Source organism: Bombus affinis, chromosome 10 (assembly GCF_024516045.1).
Source record: "Bombus affinis isolate iyBomAffi1 chromosome 10, iyBomAffi1.2, whole genome shotgun sequence".
Classification (NCBI taxonomy): Eukaryota; Metazoa; Arthropoda; class Insecta; order Hymenoptera; family Apidae; genus Bombus; species Bombus affinis.
The window spans coordinates 2,410,689-2,432,875 of NC_066353.1; the positions used below are offsets into that span (position 1 = coordinate 2,410,689).

Genomic DNA, 22,187 nt, shown 5'->3' on the forward strand with positions numbered 1-22,187 from the left:
AACCGAGGCAACGAAGAGCGCGCGATAGGAATGTAAGCAAGAAATTCTGATAGTGCTAGTGACAATTTTTGATCGAATAGATATATGTATATGTTCTATATTTTCAACCCTTTGAATACTCACTAAAATTATTGAAATTTTTCTTTTGGAAGATGAAATTTGGACGATGAAAATGGTAATAGCAAAGGTAACAATAATAGCAATAATGACGACATTATGATAGTAATAGCAATGACGAGCGTGTAAATGACAATGGGGACAGCAATAGCAATGAAAATGGAAATAGTAACAGAGTTATACATTTTTGAGAAATTAGACAGTAATTACATCTGTGGATAATAGCGATGATGATGAAAATGACAGTCGGAATAACATTGACAGTAACAATGTGAACAACATTTGGAATAATAATAAAAGCAACATTACGAGTGATAATAATGGCAATATCTCCTGCGAAACGTAACAATAATTCTGAATGTGATAACAATCGTATAAAATTCGATTGTCGAGGGCAATTTCTCTCTCAACAATGGTAACGCGTTTCATTAGGTTTAGTATTAGTAGTAGCATTCACGAGGCAAAATGCAGGAAACTTGACTGGACAAATAACGCGGAGACGAAAATAAATACGCCGCGTAACGGAGGGAAACACGAGGAATGAAATTGTGGAACATTTGACAGCAAATGAAAGAAAAAGAAGCGGAACGGTAAATAGAAAGCAAATATAAAAGGAATTCCGTTGGTTCGACGCGACTGGTTGCTTTGTAGGAATACAGAAACGTGTGTGTATCTTTACTACGATACGTACCTTTTTGAGCACGACAATAGAGAAGCTTTTGTCGAGAAATTTCGAGAAACGGAAATATTTCGAACACAAAGGTACCAAGCTCTGTTTCTGATATCTTTTCTTCCACAATGCAAAATCAATGAGCGGAAAAGTCGTTCTTTCTCCTTGTTTTCCAATACAGGAAAGTGTTAATTCTAAATATGATCTATGTAAAACCGATTAAAGTGAAAGATGATTATTCGAGATTTTTGCAAAGTGATTTTCGTCGTATCGTTCAATTATATACCTGCTATTAATTTTCTTTATCCCTATCAGATGTAGACAAAAATTGTAAATTTGTTAATGATGGTCTCCTAAGGTACACTTGGATCAAAATAATCAAAACGATGAAATCCTAATTAGAAACGAACATTACACCCTGCAAATCATTCAAACACCCGCGTTCAAAAGTCGTACGGTAGTTACTCAATTTGTCCCAAGTTAGAAAAATATTATGAATGATCTAAAGTACATAGATTACTAATATTTTAATAATTTTATTAAAAGATGTATACAATGCAGAATTCATAATCTTTACCAAATACCAAAATTCTATTAAATATAATAGCTAAATAAATAAAGAGATAAATAATAAGGCTTCCTAGCTATTTTCATTGATATTCCAAACTCCCCACAATATAATAGACACGAGAATCTATATCAAAACTAGATTCAAACACTTGAACTAAAACAACAATGTGTAACAAAAAGCTCGCACAGAGGCTGACCGAATACTAAGAGAAAGGCAGTACACGTGAAAGTGGAGGAACGAGAAAAGGAAAGGGCATCCACTCGGTGGCAACAAAGTGGAGGGTGAGAGGGCTGCGAGTGATGATGACTAATGTCCGTGCGAGCAATTTACATCCCACTTTGCAAGAAGATATCCTCCGTTCCTGGCCTCTCCTTACGAACCCTCCTTTCTGTCTCTCCTCTATCCTTCTCCCCTTTGCCTTCACCCTCCTTTCGCGAGTTCTTGCCGAGTTTCCTGTCTGTCGAGGCCACTCTCGAGCCTCCTGTATATCGTTACCCTCGTGTCTGCAACGCGAACAGCCATCAAGCCGACGTTTTGGCAAATTGCCCCTGTTTTTATCGTGCGCGAATATTTCTGCGGCCTCGAAGAGACACGTCGCGTCGTGACGCTTCAGCCGGTCAAACGAAACATTCGGAAGCCCAATTTCGAAAAGATGCTGCGAAGGATCCTGTAGGATTCCAGAACACGGTTTGATCTTCTCAAAAAGGTAGAAACGACTCGTTTCGTGTTTTTTTACGAGATTCTTCCTGCTGGTGCAGGTGGAGATCTTGGTGATTGGCTGAACGAAAAAGTTTCGTTGGAAAGATGCTTCTATTCGACGTGTCCGTGTTGATTAGAACGCCTTCATGTTAGAGGTGAAATTAACGTTTTGCCCGGTGGAGATCTCTGCTACCCTTGGGATATGTATGGGTTTCATTTGGTTTGTATGTAGATGCACGTGTGTGAGGTATGTGTGATAATTATTTGAAGAACAATTCGAGTAGTCCCCTGATAGTTGTAGAAACGAATGTTCGCCACGTGAATCTGAAGATCAGGTGTTTTTAAGAAGCGATTAGTCGAATAAGTCGATGATTCTGTTGGAGTTATACGTTTGAATATTCTTTAAAGGACAGAATATAATAGAATTTTTTAAATTCATCTGCTCTGTTTTGTAGAAAACATAGAATCTTCTTCTATTTTGAAAATTATCTAAACCTTGCTTAGTTCAATCTTATATTTCGAAATCTTTGATTTCATATTATACGTAGATATAAAATAAAACCTAGGCAGATAGGAAATAAATAATCCAATAGTCAGACGGAATATTCTACTTGCTCAATAGGTAAGCTCTATTATTAAGCTACATATATTTCTTTGACTTATTTCCCTCGCTACCTAAAGAAGATAACTTATATACATACATACATTGAAGATTATAAAATTTATCTGACTGAAAATCTCCACATCAAGACAAGAAGTAAAAATAGAGATTTCCATAAACACGCACCAGAGATTCTGCAGAATCTTGAGTTTTAAGCTGACCTTGAACGTCGGCGAACAGGTCGATATATGTTAATCCCTGGATATTTATGTGAGAGACGGGCAAGCCTTATTGATGACCTTACCGCGGTGTTACACGTATATAGAGACGGTCTCTGGCTCGCTGGATGAAAAATGATAGGTCGAGAGAAAAAATGAAGCTGAAGTTACAGGCGGAGATATAGATTTTTTCCTGGCGCACGACGACACGCGCGAGGCTCGCGGATTTTCGCTTCTCTGAACGATTTTAAGCATCAATCCGACACGGTTGGTACACTCGTCGAGGGAAAAAGATTAATACGCTCGACGACGTCTGCAGTACGCTTCCTGCGTCGATGGGTTCGTCCTGACGAGACGATTCTGACAAATCATGCCTGTTCTGACCGAATTATGCGAGCTCTTCTGACGAAAGCAGATGGATAATAAATCGAATCGATGAGAAATAAATCTACTTTGCATGGGGAGAAATAGAGCAGCACCAGCTCGAGAAGTCATGATTGATAAATCGTACAACCATAGAAAATATGAAAGAATGTATAAGAAAATAGAAGTCTTCGGAGATTCTTCTTGCCAGGAAACATTCGAAAATTTCTATAGAATAATTCTCCGAAAATTATCTTTCCCAAATTTTTTAGTAAAAATTGTTTTATCTACTTGATATTCCATTCGATTGTCCCATATTTTGTACAATAACGTATATAACGTTATAATTCTTAGAATTAATTCATTCGTTAAATATTTAAAAATCCAGGTGAATCACCGTTCGTGCAACGCAGTTTATGTCATAAACTTTCACGCAATCACTCGTGGTGTTTGCGCTTATTTTTTCGGTTATTATATCCGAGCTCGCCCCTCGATTCTGTATTCACGCGGCTCGAAGATCGACGGGGGGTTCTCCGCCACAGAAGGAAGAAAGGGTGAACGAACAGAGGAAGGGGAAAGTAACAAATTACCTTGCCAGTTGATAAAACCACGATAGAAAGCGAAACGAAGGAAACGACAGCTAGGAAAGCACGTGTAGAAAGAGGGACGTGGAACAGGGTAATTTAATACGAGAATGTGTCGCGAAATACAGCAAAATAGAATTTTCATTTTCGCTCGCCGCGATTATTCCGCTTTAATCGTGTTATCGTCAGTCACGATGTACATTTGCAATACAATAAGTATCCCGACAGGACGATTCAAAGGGCCAGACGTCGAATTGTTAAAATATGCATGGAATAATTATCCAAAATGTAAGCAGGCCGCCTCACGGTATAATTACTTCTATCTCCAGGCAGGTAAATAATAATTAACAAGATACGCCGTAGATCAGTGAACTTGCAGGCTTCTCTGCATTGAAAACGCTTCACCTTGAGTAAAGTTTTGCCCTTGCGCGAGGACAAATTGGGAAGTTTCCGGAATGACAATAACAATAAGAAATAAAGCAACTTGTGACGGTGATTCCGGAAACTTCTTAATCTGTCTTTGTAGTTTCTTTGTGGTGTTCTGATTACGAAATTTGCGAATTAAGGCAATTTCATTTAGGAACACATACTCGATCGAGCTTTTTACCCATTAAAAGTTTCAATCTGATACTTCGTAGAAAAGACTTCTTTGACTTTTCTGGTTTCTATAAATACACAACTTTCCAATCTTTTTAACTACCCCATAATTGTAAAAATGATCTTAAAGGAAGTACGACAATTAACTATTCAAAAAGTGATCAGCTTTATTTTCTACTAATTTCTTAATTTCTTTACTTAAGTACACGATTAAATATATATACATAAATAGAAAATTTTAAAAAATAACTTCATTCTATTATGTCACTGTCTCAATTATCTTAATAGATAACAATTTAGGAAAAGATCATCTCTTTCCCATTTTTTACAAATATTTTATAAATCATTCTTCACGCTACAAGCGCCATATCAATAAACTGTAGATAAATTACCACCTGAATCGCTCATTAGACACGTTTAAAATACCGCAAAATTCCAGCCGAATTTACGCACCGTCCACGCTTCGTTTTTCCGTCTTTCTCGAACGAAACTCTGCTTTTTCACAATGTTGTAATATGATTGTGAATAAAATAAATCGGTACAACTATTCCGCGCGACATCTAGAACAAATATAGCGAGAGTTGTAGGACACGAGGTTCCCACGTTGAAATTCAAATTTCGTCGGTACGTGAGCCGCGCATAATTTCCATCGCTAGCGCGCGGATCTGTTTTGAAAGGATTACAGGGTTGCGCACGTGCAGGGCGAGACAGTTCTTTGTTGTCCAAGCGACCAGGGTGGTTCTCCAATGAATCGATGCTAACGGTGCGCATGATACAAATTTGCATAAATAATCATCGATGTTTGCGTCGCGTCTTTCATAACGTAGTTAGCATCCCTTTGATATAGAATTTTTCCTAATTTTTGCTCCTCTTCCCACATTTTTTGTTTCATCCCCTTCTCTTTCTTCTTCCTTTTTCTTTTTTTTTTTTTTGCGAGTAATGCAACCGAATTAGCATGCACCACGAAAAGAGACACGCGGTAATTTCCTTTGCAAATTTTTCCCCTTCTTGTACCGTATGTGTACACGTATGTCGTGGAATTATGAATTACCGTGTCTGGCTTCTCGATACTTGCTCGTTTCCGCCAGCCGTATTTTATTCCATTATACCCGCTTCCAAGGGATGCTTTTTCGCGAGCTACTTGAATTTCTGATTCGCGGTTATCGGTGTTTCCATACTTTCCTATTTTTATTCGACCGTTATATTATTCAAGTTCCCAGGTTGTTCACTGTGGTTTCGAGATTTTGGTGGGTCTGTTGTTTTACGAATATTTGCTTGTTATTAATTAACGATCGTACAGTTTGTAACCGCATCTATCAGTTCAATCGGCGGTTCCCGGAAATGTCCAAATTTTATCTATTGAATCGATATTCAGCGATTCAGTCCGTTTCAATAGCCAATTGTATCGCTTGTACAATGGTGGGAATAAAAAATGTTTGTACAGTTGGTTTATTATAGACATGAAACACGAATATACATGTGTAACTATACAATAAACATTAATCCGCAAATGCCATACGACGTAAAAATAAATGTTTAAAAACGATCTGTAATAACAAATGTTATTAAAAACTTGGTATTATCTGTGCCCAATAAATTGCAGCCATTTATTCGTCGAACAAGGAAGCCAACGAAAAATTAATTACAACACGGACACTAATTATTAATATTAATATTGTATGAATACTTTTGTCTTCAGAACATTACCACTAGATTGTCTCGTTATAAATTACCAACTAAAACGTTTATATTTCTATAAATTTATTGTTATAATGTCTGTGTAATATGCGATTATGTACAATCATTTGAATATATTTAACAGTATAGAAAACCCCTTGCTCCTTTTATTTCTAATATAATTAATAATTTAATAATTCCAACTGTACAAATACTTTCGTCTCTCACTGGATATAATTTACATCTGTCCGTGTATCTCATTGACTCTCTGCGTCCTGGAGAGAATAAGAATAAATGCATAGTTGGAAAACGAAATTTATCGGGGCGGGAATGGTGTTTGAGTTGGATCGGCGATCCACGTAGCAACGTTGATCGAAACGACGATATATCAATACGCAGCCAGTCCTTGAGGCGACAGAAGTAAATTCAAAGGCGTCGAGGATGAAGGATGGCGAGGGATGGAGAAGAAAGGGTCTGAATGGCAGAGCGAGAAGGATAGAAGTCGAAAGGACGAAACAGAGAAGGGACACCCCTCCGGATTTCATGGCGCCGCGACGTCGCAAACAGTCTAAAGGTACGATATCACCAGAACGACGTCGAACCGTGACTCGTTGCTATATCGATCATTAATACGATGAAAAACAATCGGGGCGAAGAAACGGAGAACCCTCGAGAAACGTCTGGTATCGTCGAAAAAGATTGTATTTCTTATTGGCTGATTTTTTCTTATCAATCATTGGCACCGAGGTCGCCTCGCAGTATCGATTAGTTTGTGGTTGAAAGAGGTTGAGAGATGCAGGAGTTGCTAGTTTTATATACATTTCATCTGCAGTTTACGAATGATTTAATTTTACTGGAAATCCTATGATGTTCCTTAATTAATTATATCCATATTCATATGTTTTATTACATAGTTTGAACTGCTAATATTGTAATTTTTGCTAATTATTTCGAAGTGTGACCTCCACACCGATTTCAATGATCTTGAAATACATTGTCAAGGTCATCGTACATATTAGGTCGTCCGAAAAGTTTCGTTTTGTAAGGAAATAATAGATGCACAACATTTTCCATCTTATATTATTTTATCGAATTACGTATGATCCATTTTGTTCTATCAAAATAAAGATCACAATGTTTGACGGATTAGGTTTCATGTTTGTATAAAGATGTATCATTGTAGAAGACTGTCTGTCTGTAAAAGAAAGACACTTTTCGGACAACCTAATAAAACAACTTTTTCCTATACACGTTACCGCAGCTCAGTTTTGATTTCCAAGATATTTACAAAAACTTTTGTTAAACCTACCTCGTGAATGTTCGTTACAGCGTGAATTCAGACATAGGCGATCACCTAGCGGCGTCCACATTCCCATAATGTAGCCTAATCTACATAACAAAACAGAAAAATTAATGGGTTATGCGATGTGCTAAATTTATATCCGGCCGCTTCTCGGCCGCCGGCAGCGCTAGCATAGAAATACGTGTGCCACCAATTATAAATCTAAATTCAACAAAAGCTTTTTGCAGATATGTCAGAAACGAAAGCCGAGCGGTAACTATATAAGAAAAAGTTGTTCAGAATGATGACCTTGATATTTCGAGATTATTGAAATCGGAGAGGAGGCCACGTTTTTAAATAATTATCGTAGCTATTTGAAAAAGATTTATTTCTTTTATAATAATGCATAATTACGTATTCAATATAAGCATAATTCAATATATATTACATACTCAATATAAATATTTGTACATATACAATAGTACATATTTTTCAGTAGCGACTTAGGATAAGTGAAATAAGATGACATGAGGTCAGAAGTAAGACAAACATTCAGACAAACTGAATAGAAATATACGTTTTCGCTTGAAAATCTCAGGACACATATTGTTTTTAATAAATGTATTTAATATAGATACTTGTTTATAGTATGAATTTTAATAGATTAATACTTTATACATTACATTTTCCTTATCGCATAAAGCATCAAGTTAACTGATTTTCCTTCGTATCTTTTAACGATTGTTTAAAACTTCAGTTACTTAATCTAACTCCAGTAGCTATTCTAAGGCTTTTGAGCAGAAGTATAACTCTAAAATGTGTATTTTGCATGGATAAAATTGTTTGATTAATCCAAAATTTATAAAATTCTCTATTTCGCAAATTCATTTTATAGATTCGAAGCCACTTATTCAGAGGGACACTTTTAAGAAGCGTAAACCAGTTTTTCTCATTTCTTGGAATCCTTTGATATCCATGGTGTTTGTCGACTGGCGAGTCTGCTGCGGCAGACGCTCTTACGCAATGTCATAAACGTTAAGGTTTTTAATCGTTCGCGGGGATATTTGCCGACGCGCGGAAGAAGAGTATCTCCGTGTGGCCCTGCTTGATAATTTTAAAATGTACTCCGAGCGTGTTCAGCCCCCGCAGGTATCTTTCCAGTGACGAGGGTTGCCAAGGACAGTAAAAATGTCGTAAAACCGCTTCCAAGAATTACGCCGGGGGAAAAAACCATGGAAATTCACGCGTATTTAAGTACAGGACGATCGTTATCGTTGCATAAACTTTACTTTCGTTCATCGTGCGTCGCTGTGCTTTAGCTTCGCGCTTGGTCTCGTTCTCCGTGTAAAAATTCTGCGTGTTCCGTGAGACTCTCAACTTGCACGATGAACGTCACTTGGATATGAAGATTACATTCATTCTGTGAAAAGTGAAATGGAATCTTTGAGACGCGAGTATGTGGTAAAGATTTGAAGGTGGTGGAGTCTGGCTACTAAACGGCTACAATGTCTCAAGTATAATTTCACGGTAGTAGCGAGACTTTAATTATGATATAAATATTTGAAGGAATATATTCAATATATCATACAATCGTATAACTGAGATATTTTTGTAAACAGATCGAAGAAATTTAATATTGCTCAAAGTTTAGAATAAATTGAAAATTTTAGTATTCATAACGGTATGATAAACCACTGTTTTTGGTCTTCAATGTATTGTTTGATATCATTCTCCTAATTTAATTATTTGCTCGCTATGACTTTCACCTAAACATGCTTGAAGGAGATTTAATATTATGACGTTTAAAGTATTTCCAACGAATAGATTTAAAATATAATATGATACGAGCATCGAAGTTTCGCAAAAAAAAATTCTTCCTTTTGCATCGATAATTCCAACATCGTGAACAACGACTACTTGAAACTCAAAATTTATATACGACCATATGTTTACTCAATTAGCACATACCTCAGACCAATCAAAACATACAGAATCAAGCTTATACCCTTTCCCGTCCTATGGTTTTCAGTCCAGGGAATCAAATATTTCTCTATTTCCGGGTGTTGAATCAGAAACGGAGGAAATTCGGTCGGTATTCCTCGAACGAGGAAGAACGCATGGGTTCCTGTGCAGAACCGCAACCAGAAAGGGAGGAAAGCGGAACCCGCGGTTTTCCACCAAAGGGTCATCGCGTACTCGAAGGGTTGAACCGGATAGGCTCGCGAAGGGCGCGAAACCCCTTAATAGATTGCGACTCTGCATCGAATGCAACGCGTGCACGCGTTCTCGACAATCGGGTAAACGTCGTCCTCGCGCTGTCGCACAACCGATCGCCATTAATTGCTATGTCGTTGTTTAAATATTGGAAGCCATCCATGAATAAACCGCCCTTATTGAAGGGGTCATTCTTTCTATATATAGAGGAATTCAGTTCATTCGATAAATTGATACATGATTGTTTTGTTTGCAATGAAATATAGAAATTATGAGGTTTTTAAATCTTTGATAAACAATCTTTTTTTTTGCGCTGTTAAAAATCATGAATTAAACGAATGAATAGTAAATAATATTTTCCTTGTATTGTATTGAAAGAAAATTCTGCATGCAGCAAATGTTCACTGTGGTCAAGACTGAACTAGAATGTATTTTTCAAATATTTTAGATTCAACAAACAAAGTGTAAGGACAATGATGTAAAGAAGTTGAAATTAATTTAATTCATCTGATATTTATTAACTGGTATTTAGTTTACGTTCGATTTTGCTTGTTAGAATGACGGAAATCCTATATTGAGCTTGTATAATGTAACTTTTTTGCAATCACAATACGGGAAGCATCGAAGATGAAGAACTTCGTTAACTTTACTAACTTTTTGCAAATAACAAACTGTCATCACCATCTTACGGAACATTTACTTTCGTTTCATTAATCCCAGTTTTTTCCCCAACGCTTCGACGATAAAGTGATGGGTAACTAGTTTTTGTCAGTCTGTAATTTGCACAAGCATTCTTCTTTTACCCTCTTTTTGTGAACACCGAGGTAAACGTACCTTGTCTAAAGGAGTATTTAATCATCCGCCTAACCCTCGCGTGTTTACACTCGGACTGAGCCTGTTAGCATCTTCAGCAATGTAAATTCAATAATGCAAATTTCGAAGCTACTTATCTTTTCAAAAATTTATTCGTTTGCATTTTCAACGGTACATTAATAAAACTTGTGATAAATCGAATAAAATTTCCGAAAAAAGGAACATCTAACGAGATACAAACTTGGAAAAGTAAGAATACCATTGTTAATCTTATTCATAAAATTCCGAATCTATGTAAAAATAGTCTTCGATTATTATATAACAATTATAACTCGATAGTTCCACTGTCCATCGATTATCCATCAAGTGCACGACTGAAATCGCTTAATCTTGCGCGCATTGCATTCGCGTTCGGTTACACCGTGCGAACGCAATCTTACGCTTCGAATCACCGCGTGATTACGTCTCAATTAATCGCGGCGTAGTCACGTTCAATGCGAGTCGTCATCGAGGGGAATAGCTCGCGATGACTGCTATCAGCGTGCGTTGATCAAAGGATCGCGTCGACGGTTCAAGATCGGCCGAGTATCGGTACGATACGCGTTTCAATGATTCCTCGAAGCCGTGGATACGCTGATCGACCCGCGAAAATTCAGTAAATCATAGGAACCAATTAATTCGATGGTCAAAGGGGACTACGTAGAATTCGATCGATCCCTCCGAGGGCAATATCATCCTCTGATTTACGAGTAGGACACGATTATACCTGGCGCTACAGGGTGCAATTTTCACTGCTTTTGTTCTTCAGAATATCCAGCTAGCCCTTGAAATTACAGATTTTTATTAGACTATGTATGTTTATGCAAGTTCATATTTCTCCAAACGAAGACCGTAGGTGAAATACACGATAAGCAATATAGAACTTAGTTTTTTCAACAATTTCGATTGCCATAACATTGGATATATCTTTGATTATTTGCAGAATTTAATAGATTAAAATGATATTTCCTTTCCCACTATCCTAGTCACTAATTGAAAGCGAATGCCTCTTCAAATATAATTAACGCAAATATGTTTGAACTGTTGTTGTGTGTATTTCAAAATAATGTTGCTTTTGCTTTATTTCAGATCTATATATTATACAACAGTGTTGAAAGTTTCGTTTTAATATTATCGTCCTGTAAAAGAGCAGCCATGCGTTCGAAAGAATATTGCGTACTGTAAAAACAATATATAAAGATGAGAGAATACAATAAGATTATTTTCTGATTATTCTTTCGGAAAAGTAATACACATGTCTGAGTTATTAATAATCTTATATATATATAGATTCTCATGTAACCATCAATCATAATAAAATCACGAGAAAGCTTCAAAAAGTTGGTTCCATCGCAAGAGGGTGAAATCTACCCTTCGAATAGAAGTCGTATCGAGGCACACGTTCCATGTGTCGATTTTTCCATAACAATGAACGCGTTCGAAGACGCGTCACGCCCCTTACGATAGTATCTGGAGGCAAAAGGCTGAAAATTCCCGCGGGATGGTAAATCGCATCCCACTAACCCATTCTAATCGGTCGAACAGCAGGCCTAAGTAATGACTAATGACCGGACCACATTAGGGGATGAAACAGTGCGCGTTGTGGTTTACGGTGGCGCAGCTGATCGGTACATAACTTTGCACTTCGACCCGCGTCGTTTCTGTGCGTTGCATCAAATCCGGTATGATATGCTCATTGCTTGGAACAATGAGCATACGTTGTATAACTAAACGGCAATTTATACTTGTACACGTTTACATAGGAAAGTAAATTGAAAGTGATATTGAATCGTGGGGTAGTAGATCTTTTATTGTAAAACGTAGACTAAAATAATGAAACCTGGAGGTACATCGATATGTGTTTAGCTGTAATTTTTACCGTGTCTTTAAATAAGTAACGTGAATTTATAAATATATATAATTTGTCAATCACGCGAGTTCCATCTATACGAATAATTCATAAACACTTCTTAATGAATATTACATGACGGATATCGTCCAGTATTTTCCGGAATTGCGTACACCGTTCATGCATTCAGAATTACGAATGTGTAACGAGCAGATAATGTTCCAATCGCTGGTAACGATAATCATTCGATCTAGTTAATGTGAAAATCCACAGTCTATAGTCATTATTACTGTTTTTTTCCATGCTATATTAACCAGATAACGCGGGACAGTAGCCATTATTATTGATTACACATTTAATACCTGTATTACGATGCCACTTGATATCACAGATGCAAATAATCTCTATAATTATGCAAATAATTTGAAGAGTATCAATTGGTCAAACAGATCGCTAATCGACTAATAGAAGCATATTTACCTATAAACGTTTCAACTCCAGAATTCTTTCAATATCAGACCGTATGAAGAGCACACTGGAAAAACGTAACAACATCATATTTGCTGATTTCATACTGTCGATGTCAATTAGCGGCTAACATAGTTGAAGAAATAGTAATTTCTTAAATTCGAATATAAAAATTATCTCCTAATAACAGATGGTATATCTACGAAACCTTGTAAACGATTAAGAATATATTTAATATTGCAACAATCGACATTAGATCCTTAGAATATTCAAAATGTATTTAAAAAGGAATAGTTTTAGATAACTAGTAACAAAATGATAACTGATCGATAGAGCGCTGAGTCCTAAAATTGTTTATCACATTCTGTTCCTGTGATCTTCATGTTCTAACGTAAATCCAAACTTGCCATGAAACAGACGTATCCGCCAGCTTCTATACAACAAATTCTTCCGTCCGTGCACCGAAGATACGCTCGTTTGCAATCCGCAAATTGATAAAACGTCGTGCCAACAATATGGAAATGTTGCCGGCCGATTATTTATGAACGAACAGCCGAGACAGTCGATGAACTAGCGCGGTGAGGAAGTGGTATCGGTGACACGATAACACGGGCCACCCTTTTACACGTTGGCGTTTTTTAATGGAGTCGACCGAAAGAGGGATGGAAGTCAAAATGGAAATTTCGCGAGGTAGAAATTCGGTTCGTTTTGCGTTCGTTCCTCGGGTCAGAGAGAAAAAAAGCCCCGGTTCAAGTGTTTTCTAGTATTTCAATTCGCACGTATACTCTTCGACACACGGCGCGCTGGAAAACAAGCCAGACGACGATAAATCGTTGCACCCAGCCAGACAACGAACGTAAATTGTTTGCCGACCCGCCGATACAAAAATCTGCGCCCAGATCGAACAGAACTTGCCGATAAATTCTATAGTCTCCGCTCCTTTCTTTCTTTGTTTCTATGTCCTGCCTTTCGCCCTTCTTTTGCACAGTAGAAAGCCGATCTTGCGCATTCTTGCGTGTTATTAAAGACATAGGGGGTGGAAGAGAAAAAAGTATTAAAATAAGGTTGCTGCCTAATTACACGTACATAGTAAATCTTTGCTAAAACATTTTTGATAAAGTAGCTATGGTGTAATTATGTTATATAAAGTAAGATTCGAATATTTAAAGAGAGTAAAAGGAAAATATAGGTATACAAGAATATTCTTGTATCTGTGTATCTTGTACCGATACTCATATGAGCATCGGTAGAGTTGTGTATCAAAAGAGTTCAGATTACGCATTAGAACAACGAGAAATTAGAGGAACATAATTGAGAAGTTGAAATGGCAAAGGATGTGACCAAGAAGTCACAAGTGACTTTTTATTAATTTTATACCATTTATCGTTTGAATTGATTTTCAATAAAATTTATTTTCGCAGATTTAAAAGGAGATTAAGCAGAACAAAATTTATTTAGATTCGTTACATTTATTTATTTGTATATTATACGGTAAAAAGTTTGTTTATTCGTTAAATTATCATTTAACTTGTTATCTTTTAACAGGTATCATTTCAACTTCCTAATCGTAGAAAAAATTTTTTGGAGATCAATGACCTTCCTCTCTCGTATGACAAATTATATCTCAAAATCTCTATTTTAAAGTTAAAAAGGCGCTGATCTGGAATCGATAAAAGGGTTGAAACCGATCGATGTTTCCGACTAGCGATAAATCGCCGTTAATGACACGGCTTGTAGCTGGAAATTTAAACTAAAATCCGGAGATCGTCGGTGGACCGTACGACCCCACGTTATTTCGGCTATCTCGAGGCCGCACCCCGGCATTCGCGGAACAACCATCGTCGCCCCCGCGCTCTATACGCCCGAAGGTTTTTATCGAGAAGGGTGCACTCCGGGGCCCCTTTAATTAATGGCGAGACGCACACACGCCCACCAACCACGCTCAAGAGAAAACAGGGATGCGACTCGTATAGACTCGTTCCTCGCCGACGAATTATGTATTTGGAGAAGCATCACCGCTTCCTGGGGGTTACCACCAAGGATAAAAGGGGTGTCGTTACTGACCCACCGAGGGACGTGCCCTCGTTCGCCAAATTTGACAGAATTTCCGGCAACTTTGCATGCGACAGGTACTCTCATGGGAAGAAGAAATTTATGTAACGTTGGATCTTGTTGTCAAATTTAAAAAAGCATACGATCGTAGACTGAATATTTATGCAAATTTATAGTTTTACGGGTATAATTCAAAAGTGGAACATACGTGGAAAATTGTTGAGGTGGTGTGTCGTGATAGGTGCGGAAGGAATACTCAGATGTTCAACAAAAAGTTTATTTCTATTAACAATCAACAGATCAACAATTTATACGATTCACACTTATGATTAACCATCGAGAGTTTACAATCGCGTATCTCGGCTTGTGTTTGCTTCGCTATGATGCTGAACCTTTCGCACTTCGCGGTTGGAGGCAGAAAGACTCTTTTGTTCGAAATCAAATGGATTCTTTTCTTAGTTGCCCTTCGATATCCCCACTACACACGCGTTTATTAGATGTACCGCGGCGGTTGCCGTGCGTGCATTCTTCCGAATATTCGGCGGAAGAACCATAGGGATATCGATGGCACATTAGGCACGTCGGCCTTACGCTTTGAAGGTATAGCGCTTTGTGTCGCGAAGCCGTTGGAAAGTTCCGTGCTCGAGTGCCGCTACATTGTCTAATATGTTTTTTTTTCAAATTAGCCATGAATGCATAAAAATTCGTAGTCTATTTATATTAGTTTATACGATATTACTAAACGTTAGTTGAATAAGTTATAATTTCGGAATAATTGAAACTAATTATGAAAACAAATGAACAAAATTAGAGGAAGCGAGAAATGAATAGAACAAACATGACAATGTCTCAGCTTCGATATTTATGTACTGACGAAATAGAGAATTGTAATTTCCTCTTGCTCGTTAGAACAAGAATTTATTGTGCATTAAATTCATTAAATGAAAGAAAAAAGATATAGCTATCTTCCTAGGGATGGATCTTTGTGATTCCCTGCAATATCATTGCACGCATGACCGGAGATGAATAACCACAGAGAAAATCTAAATGATTGTCATTACTGCCCTACCAATTATTCGACGAACATCATCCAACCCCTGTTTATGGTGGGGACAAAGGGCAAAAACATCAGAGTAGCTAACCTAACCAATGATACGCCCTTATTTACGAAATATACGATTGTTCGCCAAAAATGTTTTCGTAGCAGGTGGCCACAAAATGATATACGTTTATTGTGATCAGATATTTGTCCAAATACCAAAAGCAAGCACAGAGGAACTCTGGTTCGTTCGAAAATTATTCAAGATCATAACAAGACCGTTTGAATAATATTTATAGCCATTTCATGGTTGAAATTATTGGAAATTATATCAATACTTGAAACATTTTAGAGCCATTTAAAGTCGTACACTTATCTTAAGTAGGACCATTTAATCACACTATTTCAGTTCCACTTCATAGAATATCAAAAGACGTATCTATTGTAGTTATATCCATTCGTATGGACCTCGAATTTGAAGTAAACGAAAAAACCATCGCCATAGTGTACGAATTAATGATATACCATCGTATATACTCATAGAAGTCTACATAATGCAACTTACGTATTTCAAAATTAAAAACATATATAACACCTCAGACCCGAACAAAAACCATGATTCAGCTACTAAATAATCGTCTATCAGATGCACTGCCAAATTGAAGGGAACAGCAGAATCGCGTGATTTACATGGACACGAACGACGACAGAACTGGAAAGTGCAACAACTTGCAACTTGCAATGTAAAAAACGAGCCAGTATCGCGCAACGGTGCTCGCTAAAAGTTATTTTATTGCATGCCGCTAATCGTCGTTCTCCTGTACGCTTACAAGTCGCCGAGAGTCGTTTCATACTTTCACGCGTAGTAAATACGATACAGTACAGCGGAAAGCTCTTCAGCGTTATCATCGCTCGACTCGTTTCTTGTTCATATTCACCGAGAGACTCGGTTCCGCTTTGCCGTGTAGAGTCTTCAGCGAGTCCTCGCCGAAATATCAAATCTCGAATTTTCCTCCTGTCGCCGTCAACGTTTTCCTTCCTGTCGTAAAAGTCTCGTCACGTTTCCTTCCCGACGTGTAATTCCTGTATTAAGAGCTGCTCTCTTCCTCTCACCTGCCTCTCTCTCTCTCTCTCTTTCTACGATTTACAGAAACGCCACGTTCTTTTGATCCTCGTCTGCGACGCTTACGTTGTTTGCTACGCTTCCTATCTCGCTATACGGAATTCATTTTCGTAAAACATGTCGGCGAAATCTTATTTTGGAGCACTACGACTTTGTGATATATTTTTCTTGTTGTAATAATATGGTACTTTTTGACGAGAATGTACTTTTAGAATGCAAAAATCACAGTTTCAAAGCGCGGAAGTTTTTATCATAAAAGTTGCGTACATAGTTGAAGTTTATGGGATGAAAGTTTCAGAAATGAAATGAGCCACGTAATCGGTTCGCGGTAAACATGAAAAGACGAGAAGGATGTAGGGCAATGTTTCCGAAGTCTCGAATTGCACATTTTTTTGAATTGATCGAGTCGTTTACAAACATTTACAGTTGTACACTGTGTCAGCTTGATTGATCATAGTACGTGAGGAAACTTAATCCTTCATTTCATAGTGCATCGCTGATGAGAATATTCTTTTTCTGTTTCAGGTATGTATCCTCCAACCATTCGCTACTTCCTACAGGAACGTGAGTAGAATAAAGAAACTGGTTAACGAATACTACTTTCTATTCTAAAAATTTAAAGTCTTGTTTTATTTGACGAACCTCAATGAATATTGTTAAATATATTCTACCGAACAACCAACATTTAACCGATAAGTATTCAACGATTGAGCATCACAGGAAAAGACACGATAAGTTCACTCTTATTGATTTCTGTACACGAACGTTATTTTTCGTCCAAAAAGGAATATTTCGCTAAAAGTGCAATACGTCAAATTGAAAATTATATTTGGCCATAGAAGCCAAAGATATTAGCGATAATAATTATTATTTTAATTCATATTGTATGCAACGTCTCAATTAATCATCATCGATCACCGCTGATCCTCGCTCTGTTTCCAGAGGACAGCAAATCCTCTGGCTGAAGTAGATCGTTATTAAACAGTGGTTACAGCAATATGGTCGATCGATTTTCAGCAGGAAACAAATAAAGCCGGGTGGGTTCCCCGGAGTAAAAAGGGAAATTATTCAAAGGGCTCCGCCCTCTTTGTTCCCCCCACGTGGACGTAATACGGGGCTACTTGTATACGTGGGGTTTGCGGCAAGCACTGGCATAAGCATAGTGCATATGGGTATCGGAAACGTGCGTAGATCACGCGGGATTATTCGGACACCCCCTCAACGTGGCCTAAGCTCCGCTGGATGCATGCTAATTGCCATGAAGACGTACACAGCAGCGCATTATGATGGGCATACGTCATTGTTCCTGCCGGTTTCTCTCGTACATTGTTATGCGTGGAAACGAGCCGCGTGTGACTTAACACGTTACCGGTTGCTCGTCGTGTTTCCTCGCTGTTTTCGCGACCCCCGTGTAACAACACGCATTTTGCGTGTCTTGAACCTTAGCTTCATCACGTTGCACAACTTTTCTTCCGGGAATAAGATGTGCAGAAACGAATTTTAATAACTCCTGCACTAACAATTTTTTACCACATTAATAATGCTCATCACTTCCCTGGTATATCGTATATTTATTTGTTTTTTTTTTTTTTGGTAAATATAAATACATTTTGGAAAATTATGGTGTCTTTTGTATTTTTTGTTTGGCAAATTTCCCGTTGTCCACCGTGTTTGAGTATAACGTGTTCGAGCGAGATAACGTGATTTTTTGGAATTTGTACACTTGAATAGGTGTGAGGTAGGACTGAGGAGAATAACTTGTCTTTGATTCTCTAGACGATTGGGATTTTAGGTTGGAAAAATTTTTGGATTTTAGAAGCTTTGAATTTGAAGTGAAACCAATTCTTAAAATATTGAACGTCGAATGTAGAATGTTTCAGCGACTGACATATGTATGAAACGAGACTCATTTGGTGAATTTCGCCGTCGTGAACGTATCGTCTTTCATATGTCGGTCGACCGTACTGGTAGAAAAAGGAACGAACAAGGGAGGCACAAAATCCAGCTGTTCGAGCTGTCCTTCGAGGGTGACATGCTTTCGAAGCAATGCAGTGAATGAAAAAAAAATGCACCGTGCAAAGGTATGAACGTGCCGGTATCGAAGATCACAAAAATATGAAAATTCCATACTTCTATCTTATCAAGATAATATTTAGCATAAATAATTTCTCATTTGAATTCTTCATTTTAAATTCTTGGATATCAATCTTTTATTTGTCAAGTTCTGGAAGAATTGTTTTTTTATTAAATATTTTAAATTCGTCATAATCAACATAGTTTTTCTTATCTCAAATTCTTAAATATACGATCAACTCTTCCTTCTTTAATTTCTAGAAAAATTTAATTTTTTCAACCAAATATCCACCGTTTCTCATATCACAATGTATGTATAATCAGCATAATTCACGGTTTATTTTCTTCTAAATTTGTCGCAAACGTTCAAGGAAACTTTCCTCTCCTTATCCTCTATTAAATCCTTAGATACACAGTTCTGCTGTATTCTTCAATTCCTACGATCTGTCGTTCTCTTTGACTAAATATCTGAATCGCGTCCACCGTGACTTAAAACCACCCTTTTTCTCAGAAACACCCTAGCTCTCCCATAACTTCCAGAGATCAGAGAAGAACAAACCGAGTGAAATCCGACTCAACGCCGAATAAAATTCCACTACGACTACGATGTCTTATCTCGTCTAATTGTATAGCTCGAGAAGATCCAGGCAATCTCTCAAAACGGGAAATGCCAGGCAAATTCCGCTTTCTACCGAATCAGGCCCGCGTACCACGAAACGTTGAACAGTCGACAGATAAGAGGCACCGGAGCTACTGGCTTCTCTGTATCGATGATACGGGACGGACAGGGATGAGAACAGAGAAGAGGAGAGAAACAAGAAAGAGAGAGAGAAAGGGAGGAATGATGATGGGGGTACAGAAGCACCTTTCATCCTGCCCGGGGATCGCACGACAGTAGAACTTTCCAATAAACGTGGAGATCTCGGCTTTGTGACTGTTAGAAGACAGATAAGGTATGCCGAGGAAGGGTCCTTAGCAAGGACTTTCGTTGAGAGGCGGCGCATATTAAATTGTTTGCCTCACAATGTCGCCCTCCATGGATCCTCTTGCCTGCTCGCCATCGGGATATTGGCAACCTGTTAATATACTTTGCGGAATGGCGAAGCAACGGACGTATCGATCGAACAGGGCAGTTTCGCTTTCCTTCAGAAATCAACGTGTATTTATCATCGTCTAGTGTTGTCTCTGTGGTCTAACGATACTCCTGATTGATCGTCAGTCCATCAGCAAATTAGTAGAGTTATTGTTTCACGAGTTATTTCACGTGTGAAATCTTGTGATGTAAATATTTGATATTATAACAGTACTCATTAATTATGTCGACACTGTAAGATAATAATTTTCCTTAGTTTATATTAGTTTATATCTTCCGATCACCGTTTTAATATTAGAGAGTTAGAAACTTCATTTGTTTAGTTTGAAGTTTTCTTCTTTTAAAATGTGAATGGCGTTGCATCAAGAAATATCGTGTGTCCGTGTCAAAATGTATGTATCTTAACGACGGTTAATTTCAACGAACGCGTCAAAAGCTTTTAAGCTTCTCATCGCGCCAAGTCTTTGACAGCTATTTCGCCAACTGCTGCTACTCGTTTCGCGTCAGGTTTGCAAACTTGGTGCATGTCGACGTAACGAACACCGCTATCCATGCCATTCAATTTAATTCTCAAAGTAGCAGCTCGCAGGGAATAATCCCACGAAACAGAATCCCTCGTTCGAAACAACGACCGCGTCGTTCGCCGTCAGCGATTTGTAAACGTCGTCAAACCTCAATATCTCTGACCCCAGCGGCTTATATTAAACGCGGCGGACAGCGAAAAATTCCCGTTATAAATATAAAACGCGGTAACGCCATTTTACCCTCCGACGAAAATTCTAGCAAATCACGGTGTTCGAATACTCCGCCGTTAAAATAAAATTCACGTCGTTCCGTAGTAAAACGCGCGATAATAAATCACGAGGATCGATTATTTCGTACGTGATTGATACACGACTATTGTTCGTCGATGAATTTTCAAAATAATGGCGCGGTTTCTATGAGGGGCAGCTAAAGTGAGCGCAATCCCCTAATCAGTTTTAAAATGTCATAAAGCGGATTAACCGCGAAGGATATCGAGGGTCAATCGATGTTATGAATTTATTAGAGGATAGGAAATGAGATTACGAGACCTTAATCTAAGCGATTCCATAGCGACCGTCTTCATACCCAGTTTACGTAATTACCAGTGTCTTACGAGGCAGTGGATTCTGATGAGCTTGAGCGATTTAGATCGCTGTTTAGCCGAGTTGTACTGACCCTAATCAACGCAAATCTTGCTCATCTACTGTCTACATGTTCTTTTATAATATCGTATGTATTATTATATCATATCGAATTTTATATTCGAAATTCTTTTAAGCAACCCAAAACTGTTTGTACATTTTTATCTAACGACTGTTTGAAGCCTAATCTTTTTTTGTTGTGTAACTAATAATACGTCAATCTATAAAACTTTCGATCTATCAGTCTATAAGACTGTCTCATTTCTGATCATATGATTGATCCAGTAGAATAATTCGCAATAGAGATTAAGTAAATTATTGAACAAAAAAAAAATCAATACGGATTTCGTAATCGAATTTCGTTGTCTAGTTTGTTCATTAATTGTCTAAAATCAAATCAAAATTCCAAACCACAAACTTCCTCGATCACCAAATACCACCAAATGATAGAAACATTCATGATAGAGATTGAGTGTACTTATTCAAGAAAAATCGATACCGATCTTCTAATATAATCTCGCTGCCTTGTTTGTTTGTACAAACTAGAGATTTTCAGTTAGTCTTTTGCTATTAGATTTTCTATCATGAATTACCTAAAAACAACAAATGTGCAACAAACTACAAATGTACTTCTACAACTCCTTAAAAAAAAGACTCAAAAATGAAACCAAAATCTCTAACAAGAAACTTTCTCAACCATCAAAGACCGTGAAAAATTCGGATCCTTAAAAAAACCTAAAAAAACTACCATCCGCGTTGCCATCCTTGGTCACCACCAGCACCACTACCACCACCCCTTTTGCTTTAGAACCAAACTGCAAGCGCAACAAAAAGGAAACGTGAAAGAACGAAGCAGAAGAAAACACCATGAAGAGGTAT

General features: G+C 37.7%; 1 protein-coding gene across 10 annotated transcripts in view; it reads left to right on the forward strand.

Annotated features, from left to right (window-relative positions):
* The window catches only part of LOC126921419 (uncharacterized), a 392,226-nt gene that overhangs the window by 313,558 nt on the left and 56,481 nt on the right, over positions 1 to 22,187 (forward strand). The window lies entirely within an intron of this gene.